General features: G+C 41.8%; 1 protein-coding gene across 2 annotated transcripts in view; it reads left to right on the plus strand.

Moving 5' to 3' along the window:
* ZBTB7C (zinc finger and BTB domain containing 7C) overlaps positions 1–14676 on the plus strand; it is a 515986-nt gene that overhangs the window by 212409 nt on the left and 288901 nt on the right. Inside the window, exon 1 of one of the 2 annotated variants that reach the window (XM_033934822.1) lies at positions 5608–5699. The exons of the other annotated variant lie outside the window; for it this stretch is intronic. The gene's annotated coding sequence lies outside the window, so the exon portion shown is untranslated. Of the gene's footprint in view, positions 1–5607; positions 5700–14676 lie in introns of those variants that run through there. 2 annotated transcript variants of the gene reach the window in all.

The following is a 14676-nucleotide window of genomic DNA, read 5'->3' on the forward strand; positions in this document are numbered from 1 at the left end:
ATGGCGTGCCGGTGATATAGTATCAAAATGCAGCGCAGAAGAAAATGACAGAATATTTTTCTTTCCAGTACAGTACAACATAATACTTTAGAACATCTTTTAGTGTTCTGGTTTTGCAATCATTTCGTGCCATACCAATGTTTTGCTGAATTTTGTTATTGACGTTGCTGATATGGTTGTGCAGTGACTGTTGTTCATTGATTGTACGTTGTTTCAAGTTGACCTAAATAAAGTTTTTAAAAAAAATGCAACTCTGGATATAATGAACTGTTTTTCCAGGTCCCTTGAAATCCGTTATAACGAGATTATACTGTATTACTAATTAGACTGGGTAAGTTTTGAGGAGCTGCTGGTATCTGCTCTTTCTTTCAACCTGGGGTTAAAGTATTTCATTAGAAGGATGCTGAAAGGCTGGAGAAGCTGGGGCTCTTTTCCCTGGAAAAGCGGAGACTTAGAGGGGGACATGATAGAAACTTATAAGATCATGAAGGGTATAGAGAAAGTAAAGAGGGACAGATTCTTCAGACTAGCGGAGGGCAACAAAAACAAGAGGGCATTCAGAAAAATTGAAAGGAGACAGATTCAGAACAAATGCTAGGAAGTTCTTCACTCAGAGGGTGGTGGACACCTGGAATGCGCTTCCAAAGGAGGTGGTAGGTCAGAGTACGATTATGGGTTTTGAAATGGGATTAGATGATTTCCTGAAGGAAAAGGGGATTGAAGGGTATATAGTTAGAGGGTTACTATACAGGATATTTAACGGTTAGGGAATGACATGTTTTAAAGTAAAAGATCACTTACAGGTCATGGACCTGGGGGGGGCTGCCATGGGAGCGGACTGCTGGGCAGGATGGACCTATGGTTTGACCCGGCAGAGGCAATGCTTATGTTCTTATGTTATGTTCTTAAGGATGGAATGCCATGAACTGAAAATCTCCCTTTTAAAACTTCCTTTGTCTTGGCCGCTTGATTTTGAGAGGAGCTAGGGTTGGCGGTTAGAGAATGAACCAGGGAAGAATTAAAAATATTATTCCTCCATTACATTCCACAGGAGGTAGAAATGGTGGGGGCACTGGGCTATTCGACAAATTTATCTGATCTAAACTAAACGAAACCTTAGGTTTGTATAACGCATCATCTCAACGTTCGCAGAGCTCGACACGGTTAACAAGAATTAGGGTGGAAAGGAACTCCAATGGAGGGAAAGATGAAGAGGAAAATTTAGAGGACTAGAGTAAACGGAGACGGAGGAAGAGTTACATTTTTGAGAATAACCAAGTTTTCAGATATTTACGGAAGAGTTGGAGGGAGCTCAGATTCCTAAGAGGGGAGGTAAGGTTGTTCCAGAGCTCAGTGATTCTAAAAGGGAGGGAGGAACCTAGTTTTCCTACAAGGGAGATGATTTAAGAGAAGTAAAGGAAAGTTTCAGTTTTTGGGTGGATCTGGTAGAATTGGGGTGAGAGGAGTTCCAAGAAAGAGGAATAAAGGGGGGGGGGGTGGAGGATGCCGTGTAGGATCTTGAAAGTAAGGTAGGCACATTTGAAGTGGACTCTGGAGATTATCGGAAGCCAGTGGAGCTTGGACAAAAGTGGTGAGATGTGATCCTTCAATTCCGCTCATCTCTTACCTCTTCTTATACGCTCCTTCTTCCTACCCTACCACCCCGTTCACTCAACTCTCTTCCATACCTTCCCAAATCTAACTGATGTAACCTTGCTGTCCTTACAGCATCTTTTGTTCTTGTTGTATACCGTCTTGAACTGAAAAGGTATGACGGAATATAAATAAAGCTATTATTATTATTATTATTATTATGTGAGCCTAAGGATGTAGCAGGAAGAGTGACAGGAGATCATTGGCAGTACTGGGCATGGGGAGAAAGGACATACTGTCTCAGAAACTGTGTTTCCTGGTTTGGCGCCCTAGCTTTTTTTCTTGCTTAATTGCTGGATCCATGCTCCCCTCTTTGCTCTTGGTAAAGCTCTGCAGCTACCTTCCAGGTCTCAACTCAACTCCTTAAGCTGAATGCTTGTTCCTTGGTAGGGTTACCAGATGTCCTCTTTTTAGAGGGCATGTCCGGGCGTCCGGATGGCTTTTCAAAACCTGGCACTGTGTCCGGGTTTTGAACAGCTTCTTCTTTGGGACTGTGCAGATGCCCTCCCGACCAATGAGAGCAGGTTGAGTGGGCGGGGTGGGGGCATGATGTGGGCGTAACAGAACTGGGTGGGGCTGGAGGCGGGGCTATGGGCCCGATTTTTATTTAGCTAAAATCCGGTAATTCCTTGGCCACTGGAGCAATATCCTATAGGCAGCCCAGAACATACTGGCTTATTATGAGCGCATACTCCTATGCCCTGAGCTGCTAGAACATGTTCTTCCACTCAGCATTTAATCTTTGAGGTTTCAAACTGTGACCCTTGCTGGGGGTTCCAGAGCTCAGGGTGAGCATGTGGCAAAGCATCTGATGTGGACTCTGCAGGCAGAAGGTGGTCATTGGCCTTGAATCTGTGAGTGCCAGAGGAAGTGCTGCATAAGGGGGATGGGGAACCAGCCCCAGAAAACAGGAATGTGCCTGGAGCCAGGGAGAGCAGAGCTGGGGAATGATCCAAGCCTGTGGTCAATAGGGAGTCACAGATTGAAGATGAATTAAAACTACAAACATTCGAAAGTCCTAGCTGTAGAAAAGTGGGAATTAGTAAAGGGATGGGTGAGCCAAACCTGCATCAAACAGTAGCTGGCTAGGGAAAAGTGAACTGTGGCTGGGTCAGGGGAAAACGAGAAGTCGAACAGGCTAAAAAGATTTAGGGAGTTTATGGAGCAAGAAGAGAACTAATAAAATCCCTGTCCCCAAATATAAAACATGAAATTATACCTATGCAGGAGGATTAGGGGAGGGGGAAAGACCAGGAGGAGCGAGGAGGAAGAAGAAATTAGGGGAAATGAAAAATAATAATTGGGGAAAAAAGTGTGGTGTAGATCAGTGGTCTCAAACTCAAATCCTTTGCGGGGCCACATTTTGGATTTGTAGGTACTTGGAGGGCCTCAGAAAAAATAGTTAATTAAAGAAATGACAATTTTGCATGAGGTAAAACTCTTTATAGTTTATAAAACTTTCCTTTAACAGTTAAAAGGAAAGATATATAAACTATAAAGAGTTTTACCTTATGCAAAATTGTCATTAACTATTTTATCCGCGGCCCTCCAAGTACCCTATTTTTTCTGCAGCCCTCAGATTTAAAGTTTAATATCTTTCCTTTCTCAAAACTGACACATTTCAATCACTATATTGAAAATAAAATTATTTTCCCTACCTTTGTTGGCTGGTGACTTTATTTTTCTGTGCTTTTAACTATGTTTCCAAGGCCTTCTTGTCCTTTGACTGTTTTTCTCTCCATCTTCACTTTCTGCTTTGCATCCATCTTTGGCATTAACTTAATATTCAATTTTTCTGCTTTCTTTTCAAAATCTACGTTTCTATATCTTACCTTCCCTTCCTATCTCTCTCTTCTTCCGTCCTATTTCCATGGTCTGACATCTCTTTCCTTCCTTTCTCTCCCTCCCTCCTTCCTTCCTTCCTTTCCCCTGGTCTGGCATCCATCTCCTTCCCTCCCCCCATGTCCTGGCATCTCTCCCTCCCCCTCCATGGTCTGATATCTCCTTTCCTTCCCTCCCTCCCATGAACTTGGCACCTCTTGTTTCTCTCCTCTCCCTTGTCTTCCTTTTCCTTCCTTCCCTCTCTTTCCCCAATTGGGTGCAGCAGCAACAGAAGCAGCATTTCCCTTCCCCCTTTCCTTTGCAGCAGAGGCATTTCTCTTCCCCCTTCCCTCCCTCTCCCTTTACAGCAGCAGCAGCATTTCCCTTCCCCCTTTCCTGTGCAGCAGAGGCATTTCTTTTCCCCCTTCCCTCCCTCTCCCTGTACAGCAGCAGCATTTCCCTAGGGTCCCCCTTTCCTATGCAGCAGCATTTCTCTTCCCCCTTCCCTTCGGAGCAGCAGCGTGTCTGGCCGGCTCAGCTGATCGTTCCGTTCAAAGCCGCGGTGGCGGCTCCTCGCGAGATCCGCACCTGCGTCTGAAGCCTCTCTGATGTTGTGACGTCAGAAAGGCTTCCGATGCAGGACTGGATAGCGGGAGGAGCTGCCACCCGCGGCTTTGAACTGAACGATTGACTGAGCCGGCCAGACACGCTGCTGCTCCACAAGGAAGGGAAGGGGAAATAGAAATGCTGATGTGGATGGCGCCAGGTGCCGCCACCGGCCGCAGCTTTGATCGGAAAAATCAACTGCAGCAAGTTGATTATTGCTTTCAGACCGCGGGCCGCAAAATAGCACCTGGAGAGCCGCATGCGGCCCGTGGGCCGCGTGTTTGAGACCGCTGGTGTAGATGGACTGAAGGAAGAGAGGAACTGGTTTGGAGAAAAGTGCTATGAATTGCTTGAATGGAGAGAAAGTATGATGCTGACAAGCTGTGAGGGGGAGGACCCTAACTTTTGATATGTCCTCATTACCTGCTCTGCTTCTTGACATTTAGATACAGGCTGGTCATTCACTACCAGAGGTACAGTAAAACCTTGATTTGCAAGCATAATTCATTCCGAAAACATGCTTTTAATCCAAAACACTCGTACATCAAAGCAAATTTCCCCATAAGAAATATTGGAAACTCCACAACCCAAAAATTTTAATACAAAATGCTGTATGTACTCATATCGCAAGACCTTGCTTGTTTAGAACAGTCACTAAACTCCCACAGTGTCAGAGAGAGAGAGAGAAGAACCATTGGCTCAGTTGTGATGATGTGATTTGTGTATACTATATGTATTTATATCGCAAGACCTTGCTTGTATATCAAGTTAAAATTTAATAAAATGTTTCTCTTGTCTTGCAAAACACTTGCATACCAAGTTACTTGCAATCCAAGGTTTTACAGTACTTTGTTTTTCCTTTTCTGGATGAGGGGAAATTTGTTGTGAGTTACCCCCAACCATTTTCAGAAATTGCCTCTCATGCCTATAGCCTCTCTCCCTCTGAGTCTAGGCCAAGAACCGACCTTTGCTCAAATCTGCTCCCTGGTGCCACAGAGCTTTCTCTCTTCTTACATTACAGTTCCAACAGGAGTGTCTATTACCTGTCTGGAACAAATATCTCTAAAGAATTGCAAGAGGAAGGAAGAATGGGCAGATCTTACTGTTTTTATCTGCTATCATATTCTGTTTTTCTTTGTTTAAAAAAAAAAAAAAATGCTAGTTACCTTAGCCAGCTGCAAGAAAGTTGTGGGAGGGACACTGGATATATGGTACAAACATACAGTAAGTCTCCAAAAGTGCCGTGTTTGCTTATTACCATCTCCTCCATTCAAAGCTTTCGAGAAGCCTCCTGCTAGATTATAAAATGCTACCGGTGAAACTGCCGCTTGGTGCTCGGTAGTACAGGTGGACGAATGAGGCTCCGAGCCAAATATTTTTGGTTTAGAGAGGGAGTGGTGGGAGTGAATTCCTATCCTCTCTACTAGAAAGGATTTGCTTCCTTCACACAAATCAGTGACAATCTCCAGTGCACTTCACACACACCCATCAGCAACTTTGCAACTCTTTTTTTTCTTCCCCCCCCCCCTGTTATTATTATAGCTGTAGTCTCCTGCGGAACAGCTTCATCGCATAAACCATCCTGGAACGTGAAAGGCAGGAATCAGAAACTGAAAAAGGTTGGTTGAAGTTTTCACATGTATGTATATTTTCTCTCTTTTTGCTGCATGCTGGAAAGTAGCTGCAATCAGGGAGAGGCATGTTAGCTGCCTCACACAGCCTGTAGCTTCTGGTGCATGGTGAATTTCAAGAGTGCAACAAACCTCCACATTGCATTTTACAGGGGTGGGGGGGGAGGCGTTGTTCGCTTCATTAGTGATTCTCTGATCTCATGTATGGACTTTGCAGGTGTTTCCCAAAATCAAATGAAGCAGACAATAGTGGAAGGGTTTCCTCTTCTGGCATGTAAAGAATCTTGGCTGCCGACCTAGAGCCTCTTGACTCCGTCTCTTGCAGAAATGTGTATATAAACCTAGGCTGGAGGGATACAGCGATATCACGAGCGACCAGATTCCTTGCAGTTTGATCGATATCTGATTGTCTTTCGTTGATCAGAGCAAACCAGTGCTTCTTGACTGAAAGAAATTTACAGTAGCAAAGAATGTTTGCGATACTTAAATTTTTGCATATTTGTTTTGATTGCAAATTCTGTGCCCTCTTTCTGTGCCCTCTGACTTATTATAATTATTATTCTTTTTATTGGGCAGGAGGGGGAGGGGAACTGAGGGTATAGATGAACATTTTTGAGCTACTAAAACTTAAAATCAACCACTTCGTCCCCATTAGCCCTCCCTACTAGATTGCAAACAAAAAAATAATAATAAAAATAAACCTCCAAAAAATAACCACCCTTAAAATCTTCCTTCAGTATAGGATTTTATTTTAACACCAATACAATGTCTTCTAGACATCATCGTGCTCATTTTCAAAAAAGATAGATGTCCAAAAGACGGCATAAACTAGCTCTTGGACGTCTTACTAGTCAAAATGTCCAAGTGGGCATTTTCAAAACTGACTTTTTTAGACGTCTTTCTGGTTGTTTTGTCTTCAAATCGTCTAAATCTTAAGAGGGCATGTTAGAGGCTTATTTGGGGCTGGATTAGGGTGCGCTTAACCACCTGGACTTTTTATAACAATAATCAAACATTTTTTTCAAAACCAAAAAGGTACCCAAACTAACCAGATGACCACTGGAGGGATGAAAATATGGCCCCTACGCACTCCCCCAGTGGTCACTAATCCCCTTCCACCCCACAAATATCTGCATGAAATAGTACATATCTGTCTCCATGACAGCTGCAGATACTATGACCAGTCCTAGTAGATCTGTAATCGGGTCTCTTTGAGTAGACTGGTGGGCAGTGCAGTGGTCTGCAGAGAAAGGGGACCTGGACCCATATGCCACCTTAACAAGTAAACGTCTGGTGAAAAGTGTGCCATATAAGTGAAACCTGCAGGCATAAGGGCTATTGGGGTGGTACAGTAGATTTTGAGGGTTTTTTGAGGACTCGCCAAATAACGTATGGGGGTTATGGTGAGATGTGTAACCGGCACCCTTAATGTGAAGTTCACAGCAGTGCCCCTTAGGTGGTCCCACTGCTTTACTGGCCCCTCCAACATACATCTTATACACATTATAGAAAACTTTTGAAGACTTTTCTTTTCTCCAAATTTTTGGCTAACTAAATCTCTGTGTATTACATTATCTTTGTATTTTCTCATAGCATAATCTTTTGTTAACTGCATTGAACTTAGGGTTATGCAGTCTAGAAATTTATCATGTTATAATTGAAATTACAAAATTGAAAAACAATAAAAAATGTACTCCCCACTCCCCCCCCCCCACACTTTTAATATACTGCAATAGTGGTTATTAGCGCAGGGAGCCACGCTAAATGCTCCGCACTGCTCCAGACAGTTTAGTAAAAAGGGGGGTTAATTTGAGAGCCATTTATTTCAAGTTCTTTATTTATTGTACTGTTTAAAACCAATGCTGTCACCATCTGACTTTCGTGCTGTTGTACAAGCAATGGTTTTGTCACGGCTGGACTACTGCAAAGTCCTATACCTGGGAATAACCAAGACCAGGTACAGGGCATTGCAGGTGGTTCAGAATGCCGTGGCCAGATTGACAACTGGAACATAAAGATATGGGCATATTACTCCATATCTTCGACAATTGCATTGGTTGCCAGTTGTGTTTAGAATTCAATGCAAAGCAATTATGTTATGTCATCAATTTCTATATTTCCACTACAGCAGGGACAATGTAACTATAGGAGTCAGTAAAGACGCTAAACTGAAAATAAGGGAGACTGACTCAATAAACAGTACAACCAATAAGAAGGGCCCGCTGTACAAAAACTCAGCTCAGAGACATAAAACTCTGAAGAGGGAGAGGTAACCCCCTCTTAGGGAAAGAGTTTGTCATCCAATCATTGCTTAATCAATGTTAAAAGCGAGTCCAGCTCAAAGGTGTAAAAAATCTTTAACTGTATATATATCTCTTAATTGAAGAACTGTATACAATAAATTCAAAAAAACTTTTGCACTCAGGTTAACACTGGAAACTAGAAACACACTTAGCTTAGTTGTAAAGAAAGCTCATCAGGGTCCCAACGTGGCCCCGTTTCGGTGTCTGCTTCAGGAGACCCCGCCTGAAGCAAACACCGAAACGGGGCCACGTTGGGACCCTGTTGAGCTTTCTTTACAACTAAGCTAAGTGTGTTTCTAGTTTCCAGTGTTAACCTGAGTGCAAAAGTTTTTTTGAATTTATTGTATACAGTTCTTCAATTAAGAGATATATATACAGTTAAAGATTTTTTACACCTTTGAGCTGGACTCGCTTTTAACATTGATTAAGCAATGATTGGATGACAAACTCTTTCCCTAAGAGGGGGTTACCTCTCCCTCTTCAGAGTTTTATGTCTCTGAGCTGAGTTTTTGTACAGCGGGCCCTTCTTATTGGTTGTACTGTTTATTGAGTCAGTCTCCCTTATTTTCAGTTCATCAATTTCTATATGGCACGATACCTGAATTTTTTTTTTTTTTTATAATTCTTTATTCATTTTCAAAATTACAAGTGTTAAGCACGTTAACAATAAATACATCACTTAAAACCTATCATTGGTACATTACATAAACTCTTATCCCTCCCCCCTTCCCACCCCTCCCTACCATATATTCCATTATCTTATAGAATATGTAATAATAAAATATCTCCCCCTTTACTATTAAACTGATAAATTTTTTAAGAGTATGATGGCTGGTTATCAACCACTAAGATCACTGCGTTCCAAAAGTGCTGCATTGCTGAAAACAAAGGCTAACCCTAAATATGTGGAAAAGAATGCCATGACTTTTACATGTGCAGGAGTCAAGCTATTGAATGGCCTTGGTGGCCAGATTCGAAAATGTGGAGAGAGGAACTCATTCAGGAAAATGTTAAAGACTCAACTACTTGTAGATGCATTTCTTTGAGCAATTGACTTTATGTAATATTGAATCTGCCTGCTTTTGTTCTTATTTGTACAGACTTTTAATATTTTATGTATGTGACTCCTTGTAAACCGCTTTGGAAGAAAACGGTATAGAAATTTTAAAAATAAATAAATTGTAACAACGGTGAAACTAAAGTAGATAGACTTGCTAATCAATGCGATGGATGTGCTTGTTTTTGAGTGCAAATTAACTCAAAATGCAGCTCAACAGTCGACAAGCAAACACATATTTCATTATCCACCACCTGCAGTCGTTATCGTTTTTTCAATTTAATTCCTGTCAGAGTTGAAAATCCAGGTTTGCAAAGATAAGAAGATCCAAACGGTATCAAAGCCTCGATTGCTTTGTTGCTCAAGTTAGGATAACTACTGCGTAAAACATATAAATAAAATTACTTGCCGTTAGTTTTCAAGGACCAATCACGTCAAAGAATGATGCTTGTCTGGGCGATTGTGTTCTTACACACACATACGCTCATAACATTGACAGACTCTTGCATACGCCATGTACTTGTTATCTAGTCTAGCGTATACTTATGAAGGGAATTTTTTTTAATAAAGTAAAATTCTGGAATCTCTCGTGGCACACCTGGAATCTCTTCGGAGCACACTGCTATGCCGTGGTACACAGTTCGAGAGACATTGTCATAGAGGAAGCTAGCAGTTTAGTCAGAAGTCTGAAACCATGCAGCCTCTTCACCTTGAAGCTTATAGTAATGTCATGTTGATGGTGTACTCAGAAACGTAGAATGCGTAGCAAACAAATCTAAAACGTTTGCAGTAAATTTCATATATGGCACTTTGAGTTACGCGTGCAAATGTGGGCGTGTACCCACATTTACGTACATTCAACTTAATTGAATAACAAGCCAATTTGTGTTGACCATTGGCATGCTATCAAGCCATTATTAATGTTAGTTGTTTTACTTAAAAATTACATACGTAAATTTAAGTGCGGGATCTGTACCTAAATTTTACGCATGAGCTTGAAAAGGAGGGGCGCTGAAATGGGAGGGTCATGGGCAGATCGGGGGCATTCCTAGAATTTACTCACATAATTGTAGAATAAGTGGGATCCGCGCCTAATTTAGACGCAAGAATTTGCACCATGTTTCAGCTGGTATAAATGGACACGCCAAAAGTTAAGGGTGATTTCCAGCCATAAGCACTATTCTATAAGCCATTTGAGGGGGGGAAATTCTATAATCGGCGCCAATTATAGAATTTGGGTTTTTTTTTATACTGGCGCCTTAAATGTAGGCCACATCCGGTGCAAGCCATGCCCATGCCAACCTTAGGAATCCTTAAGCGCCCCTAAGTGCTTTCTGTAAGCATGACACTGGTACCATAAATGAAGGCACTGTTCACACCTCCATTTTTTTTAGAAAACGTGCTTCTGGATTGGTTGGTTAGTCCTTTTCGAGGACATGTCTGGCGTTCCAGATGGCTTTTCAAAACCTGGCACTTTGTCCGGATTTTGAAAAGCTTCCTGTAAAAATCGGGTCGGGATGGGGCATGCGCGGATGCAACACGGTGACACGGGGGGGCGTGACACAGTCAGAACGGGGCAGAACTGAGTGGGCCTGTGGGCATGGCCATGGGTCCAGATTTTTCTTCGGGAAAATATGGTAACCCTAGCCCTACCTTCGGTGCATCTTCAAGAATTTTCTCTTATTGAATAGCACGGAGCGTTTTTTTCAGCGCTGATTTTTTTTAAGCGCTATATATAGAATTTATCCTTTGATGCATTGTACCTTATATCTGCATTCCTCCTTCTTCTTGGGGGTTTTTTTTTAGGGGGGGGTAAAAAAATAATTTTTATTGATTGATAATGCAGCCAAGAATACAGCAAGAAAATATAAGTCGTAATACAAGGAGATACAAAAACAGTGCAAACTGTACCAACAATCCAGGAACTCAGTGTCATGGTCAATGATATTGTATCTGCATGTCAACACCAGTGGTGAAAGGTTTCTTAAATGAAAGCAGATGACCCCCAGGCCTGAACCTTTTTTTTTTTTTTTTTTTTTAAATAAATCTTTATTAATTTTCAAGTAGTAACAGTGCAATACATGTGAATCCGAACATATAACAAATCAAGAAAAGCACCTTGAACTTACAAATAATTGAAAGTATTACTCCCCTCCACCCCTTTCCTTAATTAATAATATAAATGCAATTATTCTTCCAATAACCCATTCTTATTTAAAATAATACCACATTCCTACCCTGGATGTGTAAGGAATTTAGACAAAAATAAAAGAGAAATGACAACTATATAGAACCTATAAAAGATGCCAATGGGCCCCACACCAAGTTAAATACATTACTATGCCCCAAAATTTCAGCATTCATTTTTTTCATATTTGTAGCTGGAGCATAAGTTCGCCCACCAGAAAGGAAAGTTAAATCGACCATAGTTCTTCCAATTACGTGTTAGCATCTGCATGGCTATTCCTGTCATAATTAAGAAAAGCCGGCATTTATAACGGTCCATAGGGGGTTTAACATGTAGTAGTGTCCCACATATTATGACTTCATAAGTCAATGGGATTGATGACTCAAGTACAACATTAATTTGACCCCGTATCGACTTCTAAAAATTAAGGCCTGAACCTTAAATCAGTGGTCATGTATTGACAGCTAAATTTATAATCGATTCTGACATATGCACAGGAAATTCAGGAACAAAAGGCCGATAGGTTGCAGGTAAACAAATGTTTGGTTTCTGCACCACTTCAGTGCTAAGGCAAGGGCACACATGGGATAATGGAATATACCGCAGGAAGCCCTGTTAGAGGAATATTCACCTACTGAACAGGATTTTTGAATGAACTGTTTCGGCAGGAAGGAACACCTCGGGATAGTGGAAAGATTCTCGTTTGAGCGGAATACCTTGAAGGCTCAATCTTGTAATATATTTGCGTGTGGGGGGATGTGGGTGTCATCTGCCTCTTTAGATGGGGTGATGATGATCGGGGCAAGTACAGTAGTCTGATGCTCTTTCACATATTATACCAAATGCCAAGTGATAGGGTTGCATTTTTATGTCATAATTGTTTTTAATGACCTGTTTGTTGGATTTTTTATTTTTCCTATTTTTAATCTTTGTAAATCGCATTGGATTTGGATATTGCGATTATTTCAAATATCTTAAATAAACTTGAAACTTAAACTTGTTTTTTTTTTTTTACCTCAAACTTTCAATTGATCTGAAGTTGGACTGTATTACTAAGGAAATAAATCAGAAACAGCATTTAATTAAATGAAAGCTCACAGACAGCTGGGACGTTGACTTTACTCTGGCCTCCAGTTTTGTGCCTGAATGTGCAAAGGTTGTTTGGAGGTGGGGTGGGGGAGTGGAGATACAAGAGACTGGTGGAAGGTGAACAGAGATCGCGGGGGTAGGGCAGCAAGGTCAAATAGCTAATTGGTTTTAGATAGTGCAATTTTTCTAACAAAACAAAATGCCCCTATGTACATGTAGGGATGTACATGAGGCCCCCCTGTAACAGGCCATGGAATCTATAAAAAGACAACATTGCAAATACTACTCTACTCCTTAGAGAAGACCTCTTATTGAATAAAAGAGCTGGGCTGTTACAAATCCCCATACTGAACCTACCTGCTCACAAAGTACCTCACCTTGTTCACGTCTGCAAAATATAAACAGAGCTTTGCCATAGTCAGAATAAATGACCATGTATTAGAAAAGACATATTTAGAGACAAATTGGAAATTCCAAGAACGGCATAGGACACTGCCTGCAGTACAACACTGGAGAAATATAGGGCTCCTTTTACAAAGCCACGCTAGCGGTTTTATCGCACGTACCAGATTAGCGCGTGCTATAGCGCATGCTAGCCGGAAATCTACCGCCTGCTCAAAAGGAGGCGGTAGCTGCTAGTGCGTGCGGCAATTTAGCACGTGCTATTCCGCGTGTTAAGGCCCTAGCGCGGTTTTGTAAAAGGAGCCCATAGTAAACGTAGTAAATGGCGGCAGATAAAGACCTGAACGGTCCATCCAGTCTGCCCATTAGTTATTCTCATGAAAAATACATGATTAAATTAACTGGTCTCTTCTTTGATATTTCTGGGTCATAGACTGTAAAGTCCACCTGGCACTGTCCTAGGTTCCAGATGCTGAAGTTGCCATCTAATCAAGCCTTTGTGACATCACTGCTGAGGCTGGCTCTTAGGCATTGGTGGAATGAGGCATTATGACATCACAATCTCAGCTCTGGAATGTTGCTGCTCTTTGGGATTCTGCCAGGTAACATAGTAAATGACGGCAGATAAAGACTTGAACAGTCCATCCAGTCTGCCCATTAGTTATACCCATTAAAAATGCATGATTAAATTAACTTGTCTCTTCTTTAATATTTCTGGGCCTTAGATTAACACTAACACTACAAAAAATGGGTGTCATGCAGTAAATTTGCAATCTATACACTATTCTATCACTTACAAGGAAGGGACAGTTAAAAGGTTCTCAGCCCAACCAATAAAGTTGGGGCAGTCTCTGTCAAGTGCTATGCATCTACTGGGGGATGCACAAAACTTACCAATCGTGTCCTGATCGTCATTAAACTGGTTTGACCAGTTTAGCGATCGATCGGATAGGATTCTCCGATGCACATAACCGCCCACCACGTGTTTTTCTCCCTGATCGCCCATTTAATGATCCGATCCGATCCAACCCTTGCAAATTAGTAAAATCCCGATTGCTCTAAAGCTGTCGGTAACTCTGTTACCGACTGGTCTGCCTGGGGTTATTTTTCCTGGTTTGAATAGGGATGCTGCTCCATATTGCTGCCCCTTGATAAGAAAAGGAATGTTCTAACATTAAGTTTGATCTGCGTAATATTATTTATAAAAGAATAGCCTAATTTTAAAATTGTTGAAAAATGAGAATTTGGATTAAAGTTGGAAACATTTAGGCCCTTGGAGGGGCATAATCAAAAGAAACGTCTAAGTCCGTTTTGGGCCTAAGTCGCAAGTCTCCCAAAGTCGGACACAGGAAAAGGTCCGTTTTTGAAAAATACGTTCAACATGTACGTCCTGCTGTATGATCGTCCAGACCGCTAAGTCGTCCATCTTTATACCCATTTTTGTCCAAAAATTCATCCAAGTCACAAACGCCTAGAAAAAAACCTTTTGAGTGCGGGAGGGGCCAGAAAAGTGATGGACTGGACACCCAGATATGGCAACAAATTAGTGGGGTACCTTACAGGGCACTGCTGTGAACTTCACAAAAAGGGTCCCACATAAACATCTCACTGCAGCTCCCTTATAGGTCATGGTGAGCCCCCCAAAACACCCCCAGAATCTACTAGACCTACCTATCTACCACCCAATAGCCCTTATGGCTGCAGGAGCCACTTATATTGCAGTACAAAAGGATTAGGGTTTTTTTGGGGGGGTGCACATTTTTCACCATGAATGCAGTGATTAGAGTGGCTTATGGGCCTGGGTCCTCCTCTCCATGGTTCACTAACCCACCCCCAAGACCACTTAAGCCACCTCTGTGCAGCTCTACTAGGCTTTCCTTTGCCAGGCTGCCAGGTGCTGATGTTCTGGAGGAAGATGTGTAAAGT

This window comes from Geotrypetes seraphini, chromosome 1 (assembly GCF_902459505.1).
Source record: "Geotrypetes seraphini chromosome 1, aGeoSer1.1, whole genome shotgun sequence".
NCBI lineage: Eukaryota > Metazoa > Chordata > Amphibia > Gymnophiona > Dermophiidae > Geotrypetes > Geotrypetes seraphini.